An 8,775-nucleotide genomic window follows, 5' to 3' on the forward strand; every position below is an offset into this window, starting at 1 on the left:
CTGACAGAACATTCTCACCTGCTGGAATTCTGATTATGTGAAGAGATGTGATAAGAAATGGGCTTAGTTAGAAATAATAGAAAATCCAGCTTGCAGGAGTTTAAACAAAAATTTCCCATACCTTGAAATAGAGTCTAAAGTTAAACAAACAGCAGACTTGGAATTTCACTGCCATTGGGTCATATAGAAGGTGGCCAGGTTAAGGTATAAGTCAGTATAGAAAGGAAATATATGTAATAGGAACTAAATATTAAGGATTACAAAGCAGACAGGCTACAAAGCATGAAGTATGAAGACTTGAGTGATTTAAGGTCATGCCTACTTGATGTTTTTATTGAGCATCAGAAGTAAACATAAGAAGAGGGGACAGCCCAGCTCCACATTCCACCTCAATTTTCTACAGAAGTGCACCCCTCAGCTATCTATAATTTGATAGAGTAAGCAATCACTCCTATCTTGTGAGTCCACAATTATGAGCTACCTGTCCTGTACACTGTTGAATTAAGGAGGGACAGCATTGCAATCAAAACTCTACTCTGAAACTCAGGAAAAAGTATTGTAACAAGACAGCTTGCTAGACTCAGTCCTATGAATTTTCATGCCTCATACCTGAATTTAGTACTCTCCTGATAAAATTACTAGCCCTGATATTGACATAAGTAAGAAGGTACATTACCAAACAACAGGCCATTGATATTAGACTGATGAATTGAAAAGACTAAAATACAAGTCAACGTGGTCTGATAGGTTGTGTTATAAAATGGTGTTTTTATGTGGCTAGATCCCCCAACTTTACAAAGGAAAGAAAGATGGTATGTGAAAGGGATTTCAAATTCATTCCACCTGGTTAATATATTTTCTGTATTCAAATAAAAAGATGCAACATTAAAACAAATGATCCATGCTCCTTGTAGCGTTAGTGGACACTAAACGTACCAGAGCACTAAACTACATCTGAAAATATCTTCTAATTAGCAGTTTGCTCCTCTAAAATCCATAATCTCGCAATTTCATGTATTAAAGTGCACAAGGTGGCTTCAGGTGGCAAATAGACAGACAATAAAAAGACAAAAAGAAAATAATGTTTAAAACAGCCTGGAGTCCCTTGGTTATGCCAGAGGTTCTCACAGTGCGATGCAATTCTCACAGCAACATCTGGAGGCAGAGTCAGGCAGATCTCTATGAGTTTGAGGTGAACCTAGTCTACTGATAAAGTTTAGGACAGCCCTCAAAGCTACAAAGAAACCCTGTCTCAGGAAAAAGAAGAAGGAGGAGGAGGAAAGACAAAAATCTGAAGTCCAAAATCTCTTCTGATACTCAAGGTACTCTCTTAATTATAAAGCAGAAATCTATTTCATGCCTCCAATATAGTGGCACAAAGATGAAATAATTCCACTCCAAGGGGTACAGCAAGTAAAGAACTGACCAAAGAACTTGGAGCTCATGATGGCATTATCTGGACTCTGATAGATCTGAGTTGCTCTGCCTTCCACCTGTGTTGTCTGCAGTAATCGTGGTCTCTATATTGATTGGACAGGCTCCATTTGTTACTCACAGACTTCCCTGGTAAACATTCTATGTTTCTGAAATCTCCACTATCCTGGGGTCTCTGGTAAAACCTCACAGTTCACACCTCATGAGTTCTGGGCAGAGAACTGGACACTGTTATATTTTGACTGGCCATTCATGGCTCTCTGAAATCTTAGTATGGACTCCCGTACTTTCACATCCTGAATGTCTGCAAAACAAATACGACAAAGACAATGATACCAAGTCCTGCTGTCTGTTTCAGCAGATGTAATCTGCCCTGCTTGAGCCATAGCTGATCCATCCTCTGTATGCATGCCTGGCTGAATTTAGTGGAGGGGGAGGGGGAAACTGTCCTAGGTAGTCCTGCTACAGCAAGGTGTCATGGATGTTCTCTCTGTTCAGAAATGCTGTTTGGTTTGTTTTTGTTTTTTTGTTTTGTTTTGTTTTTTCAATGAAAGCTTTCAAATGGGTCTGAATTGTTACACTCTGGATCTTTTGATGGGTGGAGGCTTGCCCTCAAAGAACTTGTCCTATTTTCCTTGACCCCAAGCCCTTGTGTGTAGTGGGATATTCATTTTGTCTCCTTCTGTGGCACTAACCACACCCATTGGGGGTGGAGCCAGGGGCGGAAGTGACCTGAGGTACTAGGTTGGAGGAGTGGGAGAGCGCTCTCTTACCAGCGTGTGGGGACAGGGGGAGATCCAGAGGAGTTCTTGGAAGCAGGAACCTATTAGTGTTCACCTGTCTATGATGTGAGTTATTTCTCGCTGAATAAACATCTGTTCAGCCTAATTGTTTATCCTGATTCTTATTAAACCGGTGATACTTGTGTCTTCTTAATGATACTAATTTCTCTAATAATTATATTTTAAACCAAATTAGTCCTCCCTGTCTGCAATTTTACCAAACTGCTATTTGTCACAATATTCTCTGGTTCCCCCCTCGCACATACCCTCTTCCTCCTTCGCCCTCCCCCTCTCTGTTTCTGTCTGCCTCTGTCTCTGTCTCTCTCCCTCTCTCCAACTCAAAGAGCAGAAAACAGTAACTGTGCCACAGCCTACATGTTAATGCTGTTTTGAATTTCCTCACCTAAGCAACTTAGTGCCTGACTTTTTAATTCAAACCCCCTCAAGTTTTCTACACAGAAATGGATACAACCAGATTTTTGTCAGGCTATAACAAACACTAAATCTAGCTGGATACCTGACAAATCACTTATTTCCTCTGAAAACTCATATGCACGGCCTTTATTGTCTGCATTTCTATTGGCATTCCATTCTTATGAACTCCCACAGAAATGTTCCATTCACTATACTTTTAGCATCCACGGGCTTCTCCAGCCTATAGATCCAACTCTTCCATACCCCTCCTGAAAAGTGGCTCACAACGCTTACTAACAACATAATCCCAGCACTGGGGAGGCAGAGGCAGGTGGATCTCTGTGAGTTCAAGGCCAGCCTGATCTATAGAACGAGTTCCAGGACAGCCAAGGCTACACAGAGATACATTGCCTCAAAACAACAACAAAACATGGTCAGAATTTTCATAGTAGCAGCCCCAGCCTCAAACCTCACTTCTTGGCATAAATTCTCAGTTGTTCTTCTAATCACAGATATGATGACATATCTGATTAAAAAAAAGATATGATAAGATAAGAACAGCTCGAGGGTGCAATCTATAGTACGGGATGACGTGGCAGCAAGATGATTACAGGCAGCAACTGCAGCAGTTTGAGGTAGCTTGCCCTCATCTCCACAGACCAGAAAGCAAAGGTGAAATGGGTTATAACAGGCTCTAAACCTAAATGCTTTCCCCCAGAAAACCAATTCTTAGTCCCACCTCCTAAAGGGTTTCTAACTGCCCCAAACGGCACCTCATCAACTGGGCATCAAGTATTCCATCACATGAGCCTGCAAGAGACATTTTACAACCATACCATAGCACTGAATTAAATAACTAAGGATTCAATGTTTGATGTGTTCTTCAAAGACTTTCACTGTTATTAGTAATATTGTATGTGAGTGGTTGAATTAATAGTAGTAACAATAATATCCCCTTCTACGACACTATGGATTTTAAATTATTCTAATTGATATATACATACACATATACATAGTATATATGAGTAAAGTCATTTACTTATTCCTCACAATAATCCTGTAGGCTAAAGTCTACTATCATCTATATGAAACAAACTGCAATAAGAGAGGTTAAACTATTTACCCATTACACAAGCCACAAAGTGACAGTATTTAAAGGCAGAAATCTATTTCAGAATCTCTGTGCCTAAGAACTATGCTACATTATTTCTCAAAGTCAAAAAGAAAACTTGAAGCTTAAGGTGGAGCTTTCAGTGTCTACAAAAAAAAAAAATACTTACACTAGGATAGATTTGTTAGGGCTAATGTCAGTTATCCATTTGACCATAGAAAGGGCTGTCTTGATTCGCAAAAACATTTATCTGGGTAAGTCAGTGAGCACACTTCAGGAGAAGACTGACCTGTGAAAGGAAAAGCAACTGAGAGGCAAAGACCTTTCTTGATTGTGGACAGCACCATCAGAAAGACAGGGACCAGACCCCGTAGAACAATAAATAGAAGAGAAAGCCATCTAGCAAGTGTAAGCGTCATTCTTCTTAAACCAGGGTGTCTACTGCTGCTGTCCCCATGGACATCAGATTCCAGTTTCTTCAGTCTTTCCCTTGGAATCCACACAGTGACCCTCCAAGGATTTTCTAAGCCTTGTTAGAAAATGTTTAGACTTGATCCTGACTCTGGGCCACATCTCAAACCAGTTTGGATTTATTGATATGGAAGCAGCCTTGTTCCTGGAGGAGGGCACAAACCACACTACTAGCATGGCTCATAAGATCTAGTCCTCTTCTGCTTTGGAGTACCATGGCAAACAAAGAATAAAGCTGACCCTGAAGGATGTTAAGCTGATAGGAAATTTCTTCAAGGTTTCCTGAAAGCTGATGAGGTCAACTGGCAGAGTAGCCCTCAGTTCAGCTCTTTCAGTCCTCAGTCCTGAAGCAATGTCCAGAGTGGCAAGAAGAGGGATGAGTTCTATGCTCCATTAGCTAGGCAAAAGTTATTGGTGTCACCAGGCAGTGATGGTCCATGCCTTTAATCCCAACACCCAAGAAGCAAAGACAGATATGTTTCTGTGAGTTCAAGGCCAGCCTGGTCTATAGAGTGAGTTCCAGGACAGCCAAGCTGTTATACAGAGAAACCCTGTCTCAAAACAAGACAAAAAGTTATGGTGTCAAGGAAAAACCAGTGAGGGTTTTCTAGGAGCTGAAGGGTAGCAGCAGAGTTATCATAAGGGGGCCATTAAGTGTCTGCCTGGTGTAGGGAAGTTGGCTCTTACCCCCAGAAATATTGAGAAGCAGAAGAATCAGAAAGACTGAAAGTAGAAACTTAAGAAAGGAAGATAGTGTCTGAAGGGCAGCACCTAGTCTTGTGGAACCAAGGTGATGGTGATGGTTAGGCTGTATTTGTAACTATGGAGAGAACCAACAGGAATGGATACAAGGATGTGGCGTCTAGGAACACATAAGATTTGAAATGAAGGCTTAATGACTTATAGCAAAAAATATCCTTTGAGTTGAGACATTCCTGACAAAAAAGCCACCATATGGATAAGAACATCTGCTAGCATTTACTATCTCAAAAACCACAGAAAACAGATTTACAGATGGAAATTTCCACTCCCACCTCATAAAATCCCATTTCTACCCTATAAAACTCTCAAACCTTTGTGTCTGGGAGCACAGTCCTCATTCTCTCGGAGAGACTGCTGCTCTTAATAGTTGTAATCAAGGAAATCAAGGATGATCTCCTCCTGTGAGGTCAGTCTGGTCTTCCTTTCATTTTTGTGTCACTTCAGCCAATCCCAGTCTAACAAAACTCACATTGGGAAAAATTCATTGAATTCTGTAATTTTCTCACTGCAAGGCCATTCCAGGAAAACAGAATAAAATCTCACCCTCAGGCAGCCACAGTATCTCTGCTGTTAGAGCCAGATGCTCAGAGAGTTGAATGGACTGTGAGGACATGAGAGAAGAGAGCTCAAGGAGTGAGCAGCCTGCCTCACTTTTAGCTGTACTCAGAGTGCCTGAGCAAACTTCCTGGCTGGCTGTGTCTGTGAGGAAGAAGGAGGGCTCCTTGACCTTGCCTGATGAATTTTATTGGGCATTTGTCAGGACTTTCAAAACTTCTCAGTTTCAAAACAAGAGAGTTCTGGCTGCAAAGCTGAAATAAAAGGAGGCGGTATTTGGAGCTGCAAGATGGATCAATTTTATCCTTAACTCATTCAATCTCCAGCTTTTGAATACCTGCCAAATTCTTCAAGTTTCTTCAAGGTGACCACTGCAATGAATCACTCATATATCAACTCCCACTTGCCAGTATATATGTGTGTGTGGTGTGTGTGTGGGGTGTGTGTGTGTGTGTGTGTGTGTGTGTGTGTGTGTGTGGTTTAAACAATCTGAGGCAAAGTGGAGAGAATTAAAGCTTGTCCTTTTCTCTTATTTTGGGGATAAAATATTATTGTAAGAGAAATTTGGCAGAATGAGGAATTCTGTAAATGTACCTCCCCTTAGCTACTACTGAAAATTGCATCATATTCCTCATACCCATTTCTTGACCATATTACCTAATATGTTATGGAAATAGACATTCAAAAGGAAGTACTAGAATCTAACTTTGTAGATTTTTCTACCATGTACTCTACAAAGGAAACAAAGCAGAAGTGAAATATTTCCTCTCACCTACTTATGCCACTATTAAGAGTTTTTCCAGTCAGGCTAGGTAGCTCTTGCCTATAAGCCCAGCACTTGGAATTCTGAGGCAAGAAGAGTGCCATTATGTGGTGAGTACTAGAAGTGGAAAGCAGAAAGAAAACTGTTACCCTGAAATTCTGTTCTCTCTAAAACAAGCACTGTAGGGGGTTGGAAAAAAGGCTCACTACTGCCTGTAACTGCAGTTCAGAGGGATCTGACACCCTCTTCTGACCTTTGAGGACCAGGTATGCATATGGTGTACATACATACATGCAGGCAAAACGCACACATACAATAATTTTAAATTTAAAAAAAAGAAGAAGAAGAAGAAGAAGAAGAAGAGTGCCATTAGTTCAAAGGTAGCCTGGGGCTACAAAGTGATAGATAGCCTGTCTCAAAAATATTTTTTTTCTCTATTTTACATTTAGCTGATCTACAAAAGTTTCTGGAGTTAGGTATGTAACGATATTAAGAAAATAATATTAATTTTGCTAAGTTTAATGGCTTTGATCTTTCCATATTGTAGTCAAGAAGGAGTATATAAAGCCTACAGCAGATACATCTATGTCTTCAGAAAAAGTTTTCTTAAATGCTATAAATGTAAAAGAAATTACTTACTTTTTTCCACCCTATATAATTTCTTTTACTAACCTCTTAAACTCTCACTGAATTGAATTCCCTGTATTTATATTTTTTAGTAGCTGTATTTGGGAAATTAAGGAGATAGGAAGTAATGGGAATTGTGGCTTCCTCCCTGTCCCTACCATACAAGGTTACAAAACTGGGATAACAGGGACCCCAAGGAAAACCTCAAACAACTCAAACTGTTGCCAAGCTGTTGGTTTCTCTTCACAAACTTGTGGTAAGGCTCTAATGCTCATAACAACACTTGCATATCTCATTGAACATGTGAAAATCAAACCAGTGCCTAATTAGAGACTTCACCCCTACTGACTAGTGTTGATGATTCTGAAAGATACTCTGCATGCTACCAGAGGAGAAACATAAACATCAACCCAGCTACAAACCCTGCAATCTACAACAGTCACAGCTGCTGTGACTACAACATGATACGCTAGTGTAATAGTGACACAGATGTTGTGGGGGTCACCAACCACTAACTGATTGAATTTAAGTACCACTACCCCATGAGAGGAAATCCATGACTGACACTTCTCATGTGGTTAAGAACAAGAGACTAGACAGGAAATGAGCCTAGAGAAAATCCAACTACTGCTGTAGTACTAAAGGAACATGGCAATAAAATGATTCCTAAAGATACTTTGTTGTACAGTGCTTCACTCTGCCATCATCAGAGAAGCTACCTCTTGCAGTAGGCAGAAACTAATACAGAGAGCCACAAATGGACAATGTGGGGAATGTGAGAGACTTTGGAACACTCAGTTCTAAATGGTACCTGTTCACCTCAGGGTTCAGGGAGCTATCCAGAAGAGGAGGTACAAAGATTGTAAGAGACAGAAAGGATGGAAGACACCAAAGAAACGATGTCTTCCAGAGACAACAGAAATGACAAACATATGATCTCAAAGTGACTATGGCAGTATGCACGCACAGGACCTACACAGGTTCAAACCAAAGGGGTTTCCAGCACTGAGGAGGGAAGTAGATGTTAGCTCCCCACCCTAAATAAGAAGCCATCTTCAATTGACACCAACCTACAAAGTAAAAACTAGGTTTCTTCAATTGAGTCTCACTATATAAACCACAAACCATGTCCAGCAGTGGATTAATCAATACAAAACAAAAAAGAAAATGTTGTTTTTGTAGATTTTTGTTGTCTCATATTGCTTTGTTTGAGTATTTTTTATTATTATTATCTTACTGGTCATTTGCCTGCATATTGTGATTTTTGACTTTGTGTTTGTATGGTGTGTGCGTGTGCATACGTGCGTGCGTGCGTGAGTGTGTGTGTGTGTGTGTGTGTGTGTGTGTGTGTGTTTCTCATGCTCTTTTTTTTCTACTCTGGTTTTTATTTGCTTAATTGTTTTCTAAAAAAAGAGAGAAGGAAGGCATGGAGTTGGATGGGTGGGGATGTGGGAAGAATATGGGAGGAGATGAGGGAGAGGAAATCATGATAAGAATACAGTGTGTGACTTTTCAATACAAACAAATTATACAGAGACTTTTTAAAAACTGGGCCAACAGAAATGTGAAGAGAGTACCAGCAGCAGGGCTGAGAATAACAGCTAGGCTTACAAGTGAAGAGTGTATTTGGGAGAAAAAAAGAAAGAAAGGAAGGAAAGAAGAAAGAAAGAAAGAAAGAAAGAAAAGAAGACAGACTGAGGGTGGGTAGAGGCAGATAGGAAGGGGAGAAGCAACAGCAGGCTTCTTTTCCAGAACTGAAGAATGGAATTGCTAGGTGTGGTGGTTTGAATAGGAATGGCCCCCATGGGCTCACATGTTTGAATGCTTGGTTATTAGGAAGCTGCACTGTTAGAAGG

The sequence above is a fragment of the Phodopus roborovskii genome, unplaced genomic scaffold (genome assembly GCF_943737965.1).
Source record: "Phodopus roborovskii unplaced genomic scaffold, PHOROB, whole genome shotgun sequence".
In the NCBI taxonomy this organism is placed as follows: domain Eukaryota; kingdom Metazoa; phylum Chordata; class Mammalia; order Rodentia; family Cricetidae; genus Phodopus; species Phodopus roborovskii.